Source organism: Alligator mississippiensis, chromosome 3 (assembly GCF_030867095.1).
Source record: "Alligator mississippiensis isolate rAllMis1 chromosome 3, rAllMis1, whole genome shotgun sequence".
NCBI classification, from domain to species: Eukaryota; Metazoa; Chordata; order Crocodylia; family Alligatoridae; genus Alligator; species Alligator mississippiensis.
The window spans coordinates 271,580,268-271,600,487 of record NC_081826.1 but is presented as its reverse complement, the minus strand read 5'-3'; the positions used below and the strand labels follow the sequence as shown (position 1 = coordinate 271,600,487).

At 39.0% G+C, this 20,220-nt stretch overlaps 1 long non-coding RNA gene across 1 annotated transcript in view; it reads right to left on the bottom strand.

Moving 5' to 3' along the window:
* Positions 1-20,220, bottom strand: part of LOC109285322 (uncharacterized) — a 45,429-nt gene that overhangs the window by 9,839 nt on the left and 15,370 nt on the right. The window contains exon 3 of the long non-coding RNA XR_002093078.2: positions 1,286-1,408. This is a non-coding gene — a long non-coding RNA (uncharacterized LOC109285322). The remainder of the gene's footprint in view (positions 1-1,285; positions 1,409-20,220) is intronic.

Sequence of the window (20,220 nt, the reverse complement as noted above, 5' to 3'; positions counted from 1 at the left end):
TCTGGATAATCCCTGAGCAATAGAGAACAACACAGGTAAATGAAAATGTTGACCCAAATAAGCAGGAAAAGCAGTGTGGGACACCAGTTGCAGGACTTAAGCAATGTTCAGCAGTTATTTTGGGATGAAGATTTATCCCCATATCTCAGTAAAGCCACTTCCAAAGTGGGTTTAAAATGCCAAATATGGCCAAATTAATAAATTACGGTGATGTAAAAGAGGAGCTTGCAAGGACTTACCATGCTTCAGCTGTTGTATGCTATCTATGTGTATCTTTTTACTGCACAGTAAGATGAACTGTGATAGTTTAGCATTTGGTAAATTGCCTCAAAGAAAGGTGGCTAAGTAGCATTAAAATGCTGTGTTATTCATGCAAGTATTTGCATATGCAAGAGACTTCAATGTGAAGCAAGTTAAGCTACACATTTCAAGAGTGGGCAAGATCTTACAAAGGATGCAATATTACTTGACCACTGGATGAGCATTTGCAACCTCACAGAAACTTTTAGTTGACCAATTCCACTAACATTTTGAACTCAGTCATAGGCAATGTTTCAAATTAGCTTTTCAACTATGCTGCGGATCTGAATTCCACATTAAGTTGATCCTGCAGGTGCAGCATTGCATGCTTGCAAGGTGAATAGTAATGAACACATCGGAGAGCCCAGGTTCCTGCTGTTACATTAATGGGAGCAGAACTAAAGCCTAAGAGGCAATATTTAGCTTAAGCCCTCCTTAGCATAATGAGAATTGCTTCTCTATTCAGACACACCCATTTTTCATCAGTGCCAGGCCCCTTTTCTCCTTGTGCTTTTCTGTGTAAGAATGTAGGCAAGGAGGACACTTGAGACAGCTCAGAATGAAAGATGACACCTCATGTGTAACCTTACTTGAACCTCTGCCTGCACTTGTGATGCAGCACAACAGCTTTGCACTCCGGTACACGGGCAAGAACTTGCAGGTGTCAGGCTATACAGTACCTGACATCCACTTTGTACCATAGGAAAGAAGTGTTTGCTTATTTTAGTAGCTACTCAAGGAAAGGACCCATTCCCAGAGGCACTCATTATGGGATTAGGGCTCAGGCATGAGTTAGGGCTCTGATATATTGTTGCCTCTTTTCAACAGTTCCTGAAAAAGAAGCTCCTGCCAAAGCATAGGGTGAAGCAGGTTCTTCCTTTGTCAGAATATGCAGAACATGCTGATGGGATCCTGCTTTCAGGTTCTAACTTTGAACTGAGGTCCCCTCTCTCCACCCCTCCCAGCCCTTGCTCTCTCTACTTACATGAGAGCTTCTGAGTTTTAATGGTGAGAAAAATCTTCTTTTCTCTCATCTCTCATCTTCCATTTCTCTGTTGTTTTTTTCTCATGGGTGGACAGCCATTATTTCTCACAAAGCCTCAAAAGTCTAAGAACAGCGAGTGTAAATATAATATAATATAATATAATATAATATAATATAATATAATATAATATAATATAATGAAATAAAAGGAGAGAGATCTAAAAGTTGTAACCATAGAAATTCCAGTGTTTTTTCTCCCCAGATTTAAAGTACTTCATGATTATAGTTGTAGATACCACATTTTGTAACTTTCTTCATTGTTTCAGGCAGGTAAAATGAGGTGTGTAAAGCCTACCTATTATAGAATATAATGAGTCAAATTCACCCATGGTTGACTGAACCAAGAATTAAGTGCCACCCAATAATTTTATAAGACAGGACTGTGTAAGTTCTTACATTAGTAATCCTTATCTCCTGTGACATTCCTAACTGAAGTATATTGATCTCTAAATAAAGATTACTCATGGAAAGGTTTTCAGAATTGGGACCATACATAGTGTTTGTTTTGCAAATATTGACCACCTACCTAAGGTTTGCTTGAGAACCCTATTTTATTTTAGTTTCATAACAACTTGTAAATGAACGCATAACTTCCAAACCAGATCTTTTGCTGTTTCTTCATTACTTGTGCTATATAGTGCTTTGCAGTTCCCATCTGTGCAATTTCCTTTTATTAATGTACAAACAAAACATGATGAATTAAACATGCGATTGCATGTACTTTTTGGCAAGCATCAAAGATGAGGTAATTGAAGACAGTTATTATTTCCAGCTGTACAGTGCTAGTACATAGTGACAAATAATACCAGTGAACGTAAAAAAGGTGTTTTGGTTTTAACAATACTGTCCTTTTAACATCCAAACTCAATAATTTAGACAAATGATTTCAAATGATAGCATTGTCATATAGAGCATCATCATAGGTGATTTAATCATGTCTGATATGAAAGAAGTGAAAGAGACTCAAAAATAATAGGTTTATTATAGCTAGGTAGCAGAATAACTATAGATCATATACAAGTCTTCAATGTAAATATATTTCCAAAAAGTAAAAAAACCCTAAAAAACATTTCTTACATGAATAAAACTCTTCAACTTTGTTAGAAAATGGCTAAATTGTAAGAAAATAATCACAATTAATATAACTTAAAAAAAAATCTTCTAAGGACATAACTTCACCATATTTCTAAACAGCAGTTTTAATGTAGTGTCTTCAAGGTCTTCAATACAGTCTTCTGTTCCTCCTCCAACCCAAGACCACCTTTGCTAGGTAATCATTGTTTCCTTGCTGGTCCTTTGTCTGGTGGTCTTGTGCAAGTTATATTTCGCTCAATAAATTTCTTTTCAAAAATTGTAATTTCATTACTTAACTGAAGGCTCGCTCCTGAAAGAATTCTCACCCTACCCAAATCTGAGACTCCAGAGCCCCCTTTTTTGATTCAGCCACATACCTAACTTGAAAATAAATATAGGCTTATTTATGCTAGTGCTAGGAAAAAAGTGTGACTCCCACCCATCATCTTTTAAGGTCTTAAGAACCCTTTGTATAAATAATACATTAAGGAACTTGAACATGTTATTTTAAATAGCATGGTGGGGTTTTTTTAGTAACTGTAATACTCAATTTATAATTTAAGGTGACATCAGTGAGAGCAATCCACTGAGATATTAAACTAGATGTACTTTGTTTATGATGCAGAGGAATCACAAATAAAAAACAAGCTCTTAAATTTGAGTTCCACTTTTAATACCACTGGCTTGACTATTGTTTAGTGTATTCAAAATATTGAACCTTATTTTAAAAACCAAACTAAGCATAGCATAGCATTCTACTATAAATATTCAAAATATTCATCTGCTATAAAATATTGCAGTTAGTTCTACTCTTATTAGTGTAATTCCCAGAAAGATCTTGGAAAATTAAATCCCAAAATTGAGGCATACAAATTAACACATCTGGATATATTGCCCTTCATAGTCAGCACAATCTGAAAACACTCACTATTCAGCAAAACACATAATCATATTCAAAACGTAAAGCAAGAAAGAGTGCTTACATCATCTATTTTCACTTCCTCTATATCACAAGCTCTTAAATTTCCTGCAGTTGCTCCTGTATTGAAACAATAGCTTCTGTTTGGCTACAGCATCTCTTAAAAACATCCAGAGAGAGACAGTCCACTACATTCCTGAAAGCTTCTTCCATTGTTTAAGATCTGAGCTGTGAAAAACTTGTGTCTTATTTCCAATTGCTAGTTGTTTGGCTTCAGCTTCCAGAGGTGTACCTTTTTCTGTTAAACTAAAGAGCCCATACATAACCAGTATTTTCTCCCTATGCAGACACTAATATATTGTAAATTGTCTTACTGATAAGATAAAAGAAGGGAGAGTTTTGTGCGATAGCTTTTATCTATACATGTACCTGACGCTTGCTCCAACACATGCTAACTAGCACGTCTTAGAGCATATTCAATTAATTCGATTAGAACCTTGAAATCAGTCACATGAAATTCAAGGCATAAACTTTTATATTAACTCATGAGCAGCATGTTCATAACCAAAAATCTAGTAGAAGGAATAAATCTTGCAACCCTTACTCATGTGAGTTGTCCCATTGACACCACTGTTACTATTCAAATAAGAATATAGGATCAGGCCCTGTAAATGTGGAAATGTCTTAAAATGTTAAAGTGACAGGTTTCAGTTTGTCATACAAGCTTAAGTTTAAGCACATTAATAAACTGATTCTTCTTCAGCAAAGCATTTAAGCACATACTTAACTGAATATATGAGATGCTGCAGGAGCTCTAGAGTGGCTCCTGAGAGCCTCTCTAAGTAAAACACTTCCCCTGCCCTCCCCCGCCCCCTTCCAGGAGCACGTGTAAAGACACCCCAAGTGTCCTTCCCTAGGAACAAGTTTAATTATTTCAGTCACTTACTGGAAAGCCCCCTCTACACATTACCAGTATTGTGCAATTAACTGGTTAATTGCGCAATTCATAGGAGACCGCCTATATAATGCAAAGTAGCTATCATGCCATAAAAAGCTCCAACCAGTTATAAAGTTAGACCTCAAAACTGTGTACTAACTTTATAGCTGGGTGCTATCAGGCTTTAATTTGCATGTATAGTAGGGTCTCCCCTGTGGCTAGGAATCCCATAAGCTGACAGGGCTTCCAGCTGCAGGGGTGCACCATGCCCATTATAAAACCCCCGAGCCCTAGGGATCTCAGTAGCTGTGATCCCCAGGGTCCAAGCGCTTCCCACACCCCTGAGCCCTAGGGATCATGGCACCTGCAATCTCCAGAGTTCAGGGTCCAAATCTATAGACCCTGGGCATCACAGCTGTTGTGATCCCTAGGTCTCCAGAGTGCAGAAAACACCAAGGCCTGGAGGATCACTGCAGGAGTGATCCCCCAACTCTGAGGGTGTGGGAAACCCCTGGGGCCAGAGGTTCACCATGATCCTCCAGCCCTGGAGGTTTCCCCACATCCCAGGACAGAAGGGAATTGCCCCTGTAGTGATCCCCCTCCCCCCCAGCTTTGCCCCAGGAATTTCACACACTACCAGGGTGGGGAGATCACCACAGTGGTGATACTCCAGTTGTGGGATCATGTCAGATGCCCCCATGCCTGGAAGCCCTTCACCTGGGATGCATGGGGCTCCCAGCTATGGGAGCTTGCTTCTTGCCTTGGATTGGACTCCTTCTGCACCGGCTATAAGATGCAATGGGATCTAATGTTCAGTCCCACAATCATGTCTCCTGCCATGATGTATGGCATGGGAGGACGTACAATTGTGTAATCATGTATTAGATCCCATTGTGCTTTTACCTTCATGTGTAGAGAGGGTCTAATGAGATATTTGCTCCAGCCCTCAAATCATATTGTAGCTCTTTCTTCCATTCTCTGCAATTTTTCATCTTTTTTTTTAAACATGGACATCAAAAGTCAATGCAGTAGTCTTGTATAAGTCTTAACAAGGCCACGTAAAGATGGTACATAAGGTAAGGCATACTTTTTAGGCATGTTCTGAATTTCCATTGGGTTAAATGGGACAGAAACATTTTTTGTTACTTAGCTGAACTCTGGGCTGAACATTAAAAACAACGTTTACCATTTTTAATTACTTCTGTTACAAGCTTTATCTTTCATACTTATGAAATATTTGAATAAACTAGAAAAGACTTGTTTTAAATGTCTAGTGAATCAATTAAAATTACTGGAACATTCAAATGTGGGAGGTGGGGGTTAAAATAGTGATTATGTGCATTTTTTCTTCTTTTGCATCTACCTTTAGATTGATAGTAGCAGTACTAAAGGTTACAACATCACAATGAACATGTCTGGCCCTCAGACTGCCACTTAAAGCTGTAAAAGCTGTCCTTTAAGGATCTGTATGTCTCTGAGTCTTCACAGGTATGTGTGTAGATGACTATGGAGGTGAACCAGAGTTCATCCAGTGATTCATCTTCAAAGTGTTTATCCTGTGCGGGGTCATTTTTGTCCTTTTCAGTAGATGCAGTTTCAAATATTGATCTAAAATAGCTATATTTGTTAAAAAAAAAACCCAACCCCCACCAAAACCCCCATAGATTACCATGTCATAATGTAATTATTTACTCTACAAACATAAGAGCAGCTCTAACAAGCTTGTTCAGAACTGAGATCCTGAATTAGCCAAGCGATTAAGTTTGAGTTCCAAAGTTAAGTACGTGCTTAAATGCTTTGCTGAAGAAGAATCATTTTATTAATGTGCTTAAACTGAAGCTTGTATATGATGAACTGAAACCTGTCACTTTAACATTTTAAGACATTTCCACATTTGCAGGGCCTGATCCTGTATTCTTACCAGAATAGTAACATTGGTGTCAATGGGACAACTCACATGAGTGAGTGAGGGTTGCAGGATTTATTTCTTCTACTAGATTTTTGGTCATGAACATGCTGCTCATGAGTTAATATTAAAGTTTATGCCTTGAATTTCATGTGACTAATTTAAAGGTCATACTTCTTAACTGTTGCAAATTTTTGCCTATGGAACCTTTGACATTATAAAATGTAATATAATCTCATAACACTCTAGAATTCCTTCAGTGAATGTATTTTGTTTCATACTCTGTGCAGTTTCACATCTTGAAAGCATGGCATTCCAAGTCCAATTGTTGGGGAAAAATTGGAGAATATTGTGTAATTGATTATGCAGACACCTGTACAGATTAACAGTGTGTGAATATACTGTAACTAAAATATCAAGGGGCACATAATCTAAAAATAAAGAAGTTAATTCAAATTAAAAAGGCAGTACACAAAAAATATCATATGTTGAAAAGTATATATAGTTTGCTTGGGAAAATAGAAAACTAGATTCTGAATTCCTAAATAATACTGAATAAATAGTATCTTGGTCTAACAGTGTTTCAACTCTCATGTCACTGGGAGTATTAGTGGCGTTATCATAATGCACAGATAGTAGATTAACTTAAAAAATACCAAATAGTTAAAACAATGTTTACAATAAACCAGCCTTTTAACCCTTGAAAACTATCCTGGCGTATAAACTCTGCTTAATAATATTATAATTACATTAGGCAGTGACATTTTCACCCTTGCGCTCATATCAAGTCATGTCTGGAAATCTTGGGTGCATTCCATTTACCAATAGTCCTGTATACTTCATTCTGGCTGGTGTGCTATAGTAATACAGTAATATCTTTTAGATGACATGTTAAATCAAAGTTTTCCAGAGATTAGTGATTACACGGTAAATTCTGAAAAAGAGAAAGCACTATAAATCTGGTGTCCTGACAGATTTCTTCAGTAGTCTTCAAAACTCCTCCCTAAGACAAAGGCATGGTCTCTTTGGCAACAATGTATTCTTGCTCAAAGAGATGCCCTATTGAAAAAGCTGCTAAACGATTAACGGATATCTAATGCTCTAGGACACATTGCTCTATGCCATTTTTGGAATGCCACAGTTTTACGGTTGCATTAAAGGATAATTTTATTTCTTTGCTCAGCATACAGATTGCAGATGGCTTCATTTACACTGGTTTATAGAAACACTGGCAATTTGAAATGCCATAGTACTAAACATCACACACACACATTATATACATATATGCACAATTAAACTCTCACACACACACACAAACATTATATATGTATACGTACAATTAAAATCCTGATTTGAATGGTTTGAGGATTGTGAGGCAGCATTGGGAATTTTAGTCAAAGAAAGTTATTGCCTCTTTTACATTATTATAACTTGTAGAAATAGTTAGTGCACTAAAACTGGCTAAAGAAGTGGAATGCTTGAACCCAGAAACTATATTTAAAATACACATTATTTTTTATTTCATATTCTGCAGAAGCATTTTAATAATATGTACAGCAGAGTATGTCCTTTGGAAGGAAAGTGTTTTTTTTCACAGAATATCAGAACGAATGAAAAGATTGGCTGTTGTAAAATGTTGCATTGAATTTATCAGCTTTAAAAGGTCAATTGGTTCAATCACATTGCCTTTTGGATCAAAAAAATCTTTTTTCTAAATAGATGAATAAATGGTCTTTATATTGAATATCAATGCCATCAAGAATTGGTAATTCCATCAAGACTGTCTGATCAGCATATTGATATATATTTTAATTTCAGTGGAATATTTGCAGAGGTAAATAAATATAACCCATTTCTATGATTTGAGAGACTGAGATTTACTATTTAACAGACAAATCTTCAGAAACGGTTGCTGACTGTAGGTATGTTGGTCTAAGGACATAGGCAGACAAGGTTCTTTGGGTAGATGTAATATCTTTTATTAGACCAATTAAATAGTTGGAAAAATTGTTCTTTGCAAGATTTCAGGCATCAACATCCTTTTTCAGGCATAGAGAGAATGTGATGGTGAATTGTGCGCTCTCCTGGGTAGAAAAGAAACCAATATACAAAATGCAGGTCTGTGGGCACGTTTACACGTTGCTGTATGGCACTGTTGCTATGGCACCATGCTTTAGTATTTCCTTCCTACCCTCTACCCCCATACTGGGGGAGTGCACTGATACAGTGATGTAGTTGCCAATCATGTGGAGACCCACATGATCGCTACACCACCATAGTGTACTGTACGGCTATGTAGCACATCACTACATTGTCATAGGGCGATGTGTAGATGTGCCCTGTGAAAATGCAAATGTGTAGCAGTGAGGATCAGAGTAATGGGAGACAATAGGTGTGAGACGAGGTGGGAGGTGGGGAAGGGGGAATGTTGAAGCGGCAATAAAAGAATGGAGCTGGTAAATGGTCATAATGTGTCATACATCTAATGTCTATATTTAGTCCATGATTTTTTATAGCCAGTAGATTTATGAAGTGAAGTGTGTAGGCTCGTTTATGGAAGGTGTTTTGTAAATTCCCTTTGAGGATTAGAACTGAGAGACAGGAGAGAGAGTGGTGTCTTGTGAAAAGTGTGCACCCACAAGTAGTTCACCAGCAGACTCTCCATATGCCTGAAGAAGGGTGTTTGTGCCCAAAAGCTTGCAAAGAACCATTTTTCCAACTATGAGTTGGTCTAATAAAAGATATTACATCTACCCAAAGAATCTTGTCTGCCTAGATCTTCAGAAACACTCGATGCATTTTGGATGTCCACATTAGATTTGTAGCTTTTAAGGATGTAACAAAGATCCTAAATATTATCACAATCAAGGTTCACTCAAACTGAACAGTGTTGCAACAACACTGATGGTTGCTTTGCCTGTAGAAACCTGCAGGCTTACTTGTACTTACTGTCTACCAGATGTGCCTTAGGGACCCAAATGCCAGAAATTGCAGCACTGAAATAGCAATTCTTGTATTATTACTTACAAAGAGGATATGGCACATAAGTTTCTTTTATTTGGTACACAACCTAATGTTATTAAGCAATCTGTATTAATTCTTTACTATATCTGTAAATATTATACTTGTATAGGATGTTAAATACCACACCTTTTATTTGTTCACTGAATACAATACATTCAATAGCATTGGAGGCTTCTTCTCACTAACATAAACAAGTAGTATAACTTCCATGTTTGAGAATCATAATCTTTCAGGTGCTGAATATCTCCTGAGAAACAGTGAATGCTTCTTCAAAAGAATGGGGGCTGAGAATACTAAAAAGAATACCATAGCTGTACCAGATATGTGTTATGTTTGTGTTATGAGTACTGTCTGCTAGGTATTGAACTGAACTATCAGCTCATTTTAAAGAGACCACTGACCAGCCCTAAGGTGGTACCTTTGAGACTATATTACAGCATACAAGGCAGATCCTGGGCCCATGTATAGACTAAATGGGAATTTCCACCAGTGCATGTATCTGCTCATATGGGGCACGTCCAGCTGAGCAGGAATGTGAACTTTGCAAAACACATGTGACACACTTGAAAAGGTTCTCCATGCTGCATACTTGCAGCATGGAGCCAAAATTGGATATTGGGAAATCCCAGTATCTAAAAAAAATACTTAAAAAAAAGGGGGGTGGTGTGCATGGCTGCAGCATGTGTTGCCCAAAACCAGAGCCTGGCTGGCCAAAGCCATGCTCTGGCTGCCAGCCAGGCTCTGTACACCCAAATCCATACTGCTACAGCCCCAGGAAGCTCCCAGGACTCCAGGTAAGGATGCTGGAGCTAGCCCAGATGCAGGCCCCAGCTTCTCCTACCATACCCAGACCAATTTGCCATTCACCAAAGTGCACATGCACTGGCTTTCCTTGGGGACAAGTAGCAGCAGCACAGCTATGTGCTGCTGCTGTTTGTTCCTGGGAAATGCATGTTCCTGCTCATCTGGATTCCCCCATGGCGTAATTTGAAGAATCAGGGCCTTGCTGACTTCTGATTTTAGCTTTACTCGCATTAGCGATAGAGAAGTGAAAGGCATAATTTGGCATCTGCCAACCATCTGGATCATCCAGTTCTCTATAAAATAAATTTTATAATAAAACTATGAAAAACATTTGATTTAGAAAACAAAAATGCTAAGGTTCTGAAAATAACCTTTAATGCTGTAATACACATATACTGAAATGATTCTACTTTTCTATTTTCACTGTCCTATCTTCACTCCTTATACAACCAAAAAGTTCAGGTTATTAATTTGTAAGGATATACAGATGTGTCATCACTCATGACTAAGACTAAGGGGATCCAAAATATTTGGTAGCTCTTTAGATCCCTCAGTGACAGTTCATACATAGAAGCAGAAAGAAGAATACAGACATACACCACTGTAAGTCAATCACCTGCAAGAGTCAGAGTACTCTGTGTTTTCTTGTGGTAAATAGCAGGTGCATCTACACGAGACATTTACTGCACAGTGAACTAATTAGTTGCACAGTAAATGTTGTGCATCTATACATACACCCCTTTTAGGCTGGAGTAAATGAGTTTATTCCATAGCTGCATAAGTATAGATGCTGTCCCAGCTGGCTGGGGCATGAGGGTGATTCGTTGTGTGGGATGCCTTCTGACTAGTCCCATACTAAATCACCTTTGTGCCCCAGCCAGCCCCTTCACAGCATGTTGAGCTGGGCAGGAGCAGCCCTGGGTTGGCAGGCTGACCTCCCACCCCCTCCTGCCAGCTGGGGCTGCTCTGACCTAGCCCAACATACTGCAGACCCAGTCACACATGTAGACACGGTGCCTGGGAGCAATAAGCTTCCAAGCAATTAGCTCTGGAGTCTATTCATGTACATTAATTGCACATGGAGACATGCCCAGGGAGTTTCTTCACTGTAGGAAACGGAGAAAGTTTTAGACTAGCTTAGGCCAAGCATAACACTAATTGGATAGTTTTGCTCATCTGCATTAGAAATTTGGCCACACCATTAAAAATGAAACTTAAATTTGACAAACCTGTCAAAAGATGGCAGGTTGTAAAGATCCAAAACTGAAAACAACTGGAAAATGTGGATAGAGAGAAGGGTGTTGTCAATCAGGCACAAAACTGGCTACCAGAACTCTGCTTCTATAGTGTCTAATGCTGAACCATATTTGTCTCCCAAATCTGCACTTTGAAATTTGTAACAGATATTAGAGCATTTCTAAAATAAATTGAATGAATAAATCAACTATTCTGAATGGAGAATGAGAGAATAAAAGCCTAAGAGGATAAATACTGGAAGCAATAGGGGGCAAGGGACACTGGCTATGCTGCTATGTGGGAAAAGATATTAAACTAGGTGGACCTATGGTCTGATCCAGTATGACACTTCTTATATTCTTCAACAGTTCCTTTTCTTCCCCAGATTGTAAGAAATAAATCCAAGCTGGGAAATTGTTGCTCTGGTGAAATGGACACATTTGGAACCAAATTATGCTTGGTACTTTTGCAAGCAAAAGGGTCTTGGACCTGTACAGGAAGGAAAGTATCCCAGTACCACTTCTGGGACACAACAGAACTCAATTGCCTGGAACTTCATGAGGTCTGATCACATTGAAATGTCTAGTGGTGGAGCTATCCAGAGGTGGATAGGGAGTGGGGAGAGGGAGCAGAGAGGGGGAGAGGTGGTACACTAGTGCAGTTGCACCTTTGATTTCAACTTCACCCAAAATTTAAAATCAATTGCCTGGCAGTGGCAGTAGCATTTCAGTTCAGGTAGAAGTGAGATCATCAATCAACTTCCTGGCTCATTAAAATCTACCTGATTTAAAGGAGAGGGAAATGATAAAGCAGAGAGATGCAGGAACACTTAAGTTTTCCCATAAATGGGGGTGAAATTAAGAAGGGACAGTAATGAAGTAGAAGCAATGTGAAAAGAAGGACCAGTGAGGAGATCAATCTAGTTGTTCTTGCAGAGGTAGATTTGCAGCAACATAACATGTGGAAGAGTGTGTGAGTGGTAATGGACAGATATGAATTCTGCAAAACCTGAGAAGAGAAGGAGTGCTCTAGAACAGTGAAACTGGCCATGAAGGAGAGCAAGGAAAACAAATGGGAGGTGAGAGTTAAGGACAGGAATAGAGAACTGTTTTTTCTTTATTTAAATGAAGTTCTTCTTGTCCAAGAAAAGCACTTCAAGCTTTGAGACATTTAGCTGAAGGAAGCTGAGACAAAGCCTGAGTTTAACTCTAGGCAGATTGTGAGGAATCATTAAAGTTGTCAAAAATTATGTTCAATTAAATGTCATCAGTGTGAAAATGGTGCATGTAGTTGTATTTAAAAGTAATTAACATGACTGAAAAAATAGATTAAAAAAAAGAGGACCAAGCCAAGAATCTAACCTCATGGAATTCCATGAACCAGTTCATGCTCTTAATAACTGGAGTAACTATTAATGTAATTACAGTTAAGCAGTATTACTATTTATGCCAATATAACTGAATTTAGATTTTGGTATCATGTATGTATATGAATAGTATTTTGGAAGAGATATTTGAATTCAAGTGATCATTTGAATACTTATGAATATAAAAGAACCTTAGTTGCCTCTAATTCTATCAAAGAATATTTTAACCTGATAGATAACTGCATTCCCTTTTCCCTCATTTAAAGGATCTGTGAATCATCGTAGAAATGATAGTAAAGAAGGGTTGGAAGAGACCTCCAGAAATCAAACTATACAAATCCATTATCTAACCGCTTAGCAAAATTACACAGTCAATCCTGAAACAACCACAACTCATAACACCCAAATCTGTTTCAGTTGAAAAAGGGGACCATGGTGGTCAACATCCAAGGAAGAGTGATGTAGCCCCCCCCTCTCCCCCCCTCCCGACTGTACCAATCGGACCATGGGTCAAACTCCTTCCTGACCCCAAATACAGTGATCACTCTGACCCTGAGCGGGACAAAGCAAGACCCTCTTGCCAGGAACCACCAAGTTTAGGTCCCAAGAGGAGCACTAGTACACCCGTCAAAATCTACTGCCTTGGCTGAAGCCAACACCTAATGCTTTTGAGATAGGTAAAAAAAAAAAAAAAGTCCTGATGCATCTAGCAGTAATAGAGGAGGAAAAATCCTTCCTGGCCCCATGTGGCAGCCAGAAAAGCCCACAAGCATGGGACATACCCATAGTAAAACATAGGCATAGGCGTGCCTACCCCCTGCTAGATCAGGGGTAGGCAATCCCTGGCATGTATGCCAGAGCATTGTATGTGAAGGTATTTTGCTTGGCTCTCACACCTTGTAAAAGGGGCCAGGGCTGCACTGCCACAACAAGGATCAGGCCCCCCGGGTCTCCCCCGCTGTCCACCTCTGGCATGCCAACTTCTTGCAAATCAAGATTGCTGGTATTTTTGGCACTCTGCCCAAAAACAGTGCTGACCCCTGTGCTAGATTATCCCTAAATAATGTTTATCCAATCCTTTCTTGAACACCTCTAATGATAGAGATGCCACAACTAATCTGGGCAGTCTATTCCACTGCCTCCCTGTTCTAACAGTGAAGACTTTTTCCTGATACCTAATCTAAACCTATTTTGCAGCAACTTCAAATCACTGTTTCATGTTCTACACTCTGAAACAAGAAAAAAAATGTTTTGCCGCCTCTATAAGGCAAGTCTTCAGATATTTAAGAAATGATATCATATCTCCTCTTAATCACCTTTTCTAGAAGCCCAACATACCTATTTCCTTCAACCTCTCCTCATATAACTTGCCTAACAAGCTCTTTATCATTTTTGTTGTTTGTCTGTGTATGGTCTCTAACTTCTCTATGTCTTTTTTTTAAATGTGGGGCCCAAGACTGCACACAGTACTTTAGATGAGGCCTAAAGAGAGCTGAGTAAAGAGGCACTCCCACTTCCTGTGTCTTGCACCTAATGCTTCTATTGATGCTGCCCAAAACTGCATTTACCTTTTGTGCAGCTACATCACACTGTAGACTCATATTGAGTCTGTGATCCACCAAGACACCCTGAGATCCTTTTCTGTAGCATTGGCAACCAGCCAATATGGCACACATTTTCCATTTGTATTTTTAATTGTTCTTTCCAAGGTGTTAACACCTTGCCTTTGTCAACATTGAACTTCATCCTGTTATTTCCAACCCAGATTTCCAGTCTGTCAAGATCCTTTTGAATTGGGCTTCTGTAATCCTTTCCAGTTTGGTGTTGCCTGCAGATTTGTTCAAGAGGCTCTCTACTCCAGCAATCAAATAATTAATAAACACATTGAACAGCACTGAGCCCAGGACAGACCTCTGTGGAACTCCACTAGAAAAACTTCCTGCCATTCTCATATGGGTTCATTTATAATTACCCTTTGCTTGCAGCTATTGACCCAGTTGTGTATGCACCTTATTGTAGTTTTGGCTAGTCCACATTTCTCCCATTTGAGAAGTTCATATGGGACTTTGTCCAAGGCTATGCAGAATTTAGATACACTATATCTAAAGCATTCCCTTCATTGGCCCATGTAGTTACTTTGTTAAAGAAGTCGATCAAGTTTGTTTGGCATGATTTAGTCTTAGTAAATCCATGATGGCTGTTTGTGATCAGCCTTTCCCCCTCCAGATGCTTGCAAATGGACTTCCTTCTGATATGCTCCAGTATATCATACTGAAATTAGGCAAAAACATATATGACTGTAAGACTTCACTGTAATCTTGTTTGATATAGCATAACAAAGAAAAGCCACAATCAACAATCAGATGTTATTTAGGTGCATTGTATAAATCAGAAGAATCAGCAACTCCCACTCTACAGTTCCAAGAGGGCCATGTCTTGACAGCTCCTTACAATGAACCTTATGGAGTTTTAAAATTATTTTTCCTGGTCCTCACATTATCTGAGAAAAGCCTGGGTCTGAAAACTTCTATCAGATCCAGGTCTGCAAACATAAAAGTATGAAAAGCATCCCTCGGTGTTCTTAGGTTATAGACTAACTAAACCAGAGATGCCTCAAATTCCATGAGCCCGAGCTAACTTCATGAGATGCTGTCAGAATAACACAGCTAACTACCTCTCTCAGGTTATATGCACAATCAAGAGAATTTAGCTCATAATACCAATCTGTCATTTTCACATAGCATAAAAGTTACCTACAACATTATGAAAAAAGGTACAGAGATGATAAAGTAATGATCCTGATACTAAGGCTGCACTATGCTTGCTGCCAGACCTAAGGGAAGTGGATCAAGATTTAAGCCATATTTGTAAGCCCAGCACAGGTTAAAGCAGCATCAGAGGTTGTTTCACCCACTAAGGCAAAGCTAGAGTTCACCTTTGTTTTTCCCACATAGTCTCTGGCGGAGGCCAGAAGCAGGAGATGGTATAAAGCTTGCACAGTCAGCCTTAAACCAATTTTTGATTTTTACATGTCATAGGAGCTCGCAATTGTCTGAATAGGTCAGCTTTTGCCTTTTTATGCCACCAGAAAACACAAAAGAACTATAGAGGAGGCCAGAATTGGGCTGTACATGTAAAAGGTAGTGCAATAACCTACATAGGATTATAACCTACACAGTTTGAGTCTAGCCAACATTTTAGAAAAATCCCAGATCACCAGGTGTGAACCTTTACACGAAAAAGGGCATGCTATTTATTTAGTCTTAAAAAGCTTATGACCTGAAACCTAAAAGAGGATACAGTCTTCAATAATCTCTGCCTTTCCCTAATTAAGCAGTCTAGTTTTCCTAGGGTCCCAAGACCAAAAACTCATAATAAAATAAAAATGCATAAATGAAGCTGGTTTGAACCGGGTGAGCTGGCAAACATAACACTTAAATGAAAGAGGCATCAAAAAGTATCCTTCCCTATTCAAAATGTAAAGAATTTTAATTTAAATTTAATTAGAATTTCAAGTTAAACATTACACATTCTTCAGTCACCATGAAACATGCAGAATAATGCCCTTCTGCAGGAAGTTGGTTTGGGTTGATTCTGACAAGCTGCTGACTGTCAAACTTTAGAAAAAGCTTACTTAAGAGACTTACATATGCGTAAATGAAAATGTATAAGAGTTGGGAAACAACACTTGGGGAGGCAGGGGAAAGAGCCACCTGGTAATATTGCAACTAAGTAGTGTATAGTTGTTGTGTTGTTATTGATGGTAGGAAAAATGCAGTGATCTTTCCTTTGAAACAAATACTGATCCATGTATTGGAGTTGTGAGAAACCAAATAGCTCCTATTTATTATACAGTTGCTTGGTAATCATGTGACTACAAGGTTCTCATCGCTCTGACAAATTTACTTAAATATGTCAGTGTATCTAGTTGGAAAACCTTGAGTTATCAGGGCATAGCAGCACACATGGAAATTGCAAGCTGTGGGGCTGAAAAGGTCCCATATTAGGTGTAGAGGTCAGCTTAGTTTAAATCAGTGCAGAGCTGAGGCCTGTGTTTGTAATCTTCAACTTTCATTGTATATACACTTAACCATCTATCTTCCTACTCAGGTATACTCAAGATTCTGGTATTTTGACACGTAATGGTGTAGATGTATCACTGAGAACTCAGTCTGAGATTACTAATGAGATTCTGTCAGAGTTTTGGTTTAAGATATGCACAATTTGGTTCAAATACAGAATTCCAGGTTTAATTTTGTTCTGACTCCTATGATTTGTTTGTAGGTCCCTCAATTTTTTATGTTAAAAAATTACAGTGTAATTACAGCAGATTGCCAGCTTTTGTGTGTACATGTGTGCAGACACACACGCGCACACACACACACACTTCTTGATTAGTCTGGCTGTGAAGAAAAGGTTAAAGACCATGATCCTATAAAGTCTTGAGCACCAGAAAGCAAATATAAAGAACCAAAGTGTATACTTTAAAATATTAAAGCCAGTCAAAAGATTATTGGGGCCTGTCTCTTGATATTTGCTGCTTGACATTGGCAATACAGTAAGCATACAGCTGGGACAGCCATTGTTAGTAACTGTTTTATCTCTATATATAAAGGGCTTAGTCCATCTGTCTGTCTGTCCATAATGCTCCTGGGGGGCATGGCTCCCAGCAGTACATGGCTCCAGCCAGTGATGCGTCAAGAATGTCCATCAAGAATGATGGGATGGGTGAGGTGGGCAGGGATGGAGTGCCACCCCCACCCCCCACACCACTGCTGTCTCACAGGGCCAGACGTGGCAGGAGAGGGATGGCACATGGCCAGACGCAGAGCGGAAGCAGCATGAGGTGGTGGGTGGCAGCGGTGGCTACTGAATGCAAGCTTCCCACCCCCCACTCCTGGGAGGCAGCAGTGGCAAGGTGTGGTGGGTGGCAGTACTCTGTCCCTTCCCCATCATTCTTGATGGGCAATTCACTAGTATAGAATAAAGTCCATATTTTATCATATGCTAGCTTCAAAGTTGTCCCCATTTAGAATCTGGTTGAAGAACAAATATTTATCAGTGCTGCATGGCAATCATATATATGTAACCTGGCTATTGTTACCTGTGGTATCAGAAGAAAATAGAACTTCCTCTCTAGCTAATAACTTACACTGAACCAAAAACAGATGCCACAAAAAATGGAAGAAATTACTGAGCTGTGCAAGCTACAGGCAGTGCATGAAAAGCAGATCCTGAAATCATATACATGGTACAGCCAAAGGCAAATATCAAAATTTTGATAGAAAATCAAACTGAATAGTAAGGAGGTAAATTTCAGTACAGCCCTGAAGTCCAGAATGCCAGAGCACATGAATGCAAGGCCTCTGATACAGGGAATTTACAATGTATTCATACTTAATTAGAGAATTATATTAATGAAATGTTAAAGGTCATGCATTAAAATCAAAGTATTAAGAAATATAAAATTTAATGTTCCAAAAGTATCATTAATTCAGCAGTAACTCTAGTCAGCATGCTGTGTTGGGAGGTTCATGACAGCAGTCACAGACCATAGAACAGCAACATAAAGAGTCTCTTCCCAGTGCACAATAGGCCATATATCTACAATATCACACACAGTGGCCAGACAGCCACCACAGAGCTGAATTAAAGCTGTTGAAATGGTATGCAAGAAACAAACTGATCTCAAAGGTATTGTTGACACAAATCTTGAAGGGCTTTACAGGTCAAAGTCAACACCATGAACAGATATGCCAGCAAACTGGAAGCACACAGTTTATAAAGAACAACAGTGATGTAGTCAATATAGCCAGCACTACTATAGATAAGGGTTTGTGTTCTGAACTAGGTGTTGATTGAAGATGGACCTCAATATTATCTCAAATAGTGCCCATTTCATGCATCCACCAAATGCAGAAAAGATTTTAGAAAGTAAAGGAAATAAGGTAGTAATGCACTTAGACCCTGAGCCCATTCCAATAGCTCTTGGTCACACAAGTAGTTCTTACTCAGGCAAATTGACTCATTGAGCTCCTATAGACGTGCAGGGAGCCTGCTCTGGCATGCTGGAAATCCAGTATGTTGGAGAAGACTCAATTAATAGTCATAATGAAAATGAATGTGCTCTGGCAGCCTTCCGTGTCACATGTATCAGTGTCCCCCTGTGTCCCCACACTGAAAAAATGGTGGCATGGTGCTTTGAAATAAAATGCTTTTGATGAAAAGTGGTAGTGGGGCACTTTAAACTAAAGTTCCAGTGCAGGGACTGATATACATGACACACATGTGCATTTAATTAGCACCTGTCACTAATTAAAGCACCCAGCACCATGTTCCAAAGCACATGTAAAAATACCCATTGATTTCAAGGCTTCAGCATATCAGAATGAGTCACTATATATTTTTCTTTAAAAAAAAAAGTAAATTAGTTCAGTGAGAAACAATAAATGAGAAATGTATTTTTTAAATCAGCATGGATTTTATTTCAAGAGATATACTACTGTCATGCACTCCACTGGTTAGTCCTGACCCTGCCTATGATCCTTGTAAGCAGCAGATCCAGTCCCACAACCCCTTACATGCATGTATAAAGGTCTGCTGGATCAGGCACCAGATAGCCTTTGTGGCCTACACAGCCCATAACCATTTTTTGGAGCACTGTAAATATCAAGAATAATCTTAGCTTTTATTTAAAATGGGAGATCCCTTTTCTTTTCTGCGATAGCTTTGAAAATGTAAACCAGTGCAAATGAGTGTAAACTGATAGCTACAGCTAAGTTTGTCACTGTGATTTTTCCTGAAATTCTGGTGTGACAACGCTGACCTTTGTTGGCCTTCAAAGCCCACAGCAGTGTTGTCATTTTGGGAGGGAGGCAGGGAACACCAACACCAAACTTATTAATGGTTGCAAAAGAATCTGTTTCTGTTTAAGCAGGTATTATTGGTCTAAAGCTAAGTCTCCCTCCCAACTACCAGGGTACATCCAGATAAACACAAACATTTAGTATTTGACACTGTTGAAGTACATATTGTGCTTCTGCTGCTTGTCCCTGGGGAAACGCATGTTTCTGCTCATAGGGACACATCCTCAGAGTCAGAGTTTGAGCACACTTTTACTGAACCATAAGTGACCCTCTGGTTCAAAGGGAACATCTCTGTAATGTGAGAGGCAGTGTAGGCTGGAAGTCTGGAAAAAGGACTCTTGCACTGTAGTCTTGGCCCTACCAATAACTCCCCCCTGTTTCCTGACCTGTTTACTACAATTTCTCTATCTATATGCAAAAAATAATGATACTTATCTACTGATGGTGATGTGATGACTATTAATTACATAGACCTGAGTAAAACAGTTGCATTGGAGAAAGAGAATGGGATTCAGGAAGACGTTGAAGAAACATTGGAATATGGGTGATAGAAAGCAGAGGTCAGAGAGATGAACAAAAAATGTAACAAGGAGAGAGAAGGGGCAGAAAATAGCATATGGATGGAAATATAACAAAGGGAAGATGTTGCTTTAAAAAAAAAAAAGAGAAAGAATTAATAACAGCAAGTGAAGGTCTGGTTCATAGCTGCCTCAAGCCTGACACACAGTACGGGCCTTAGCTTG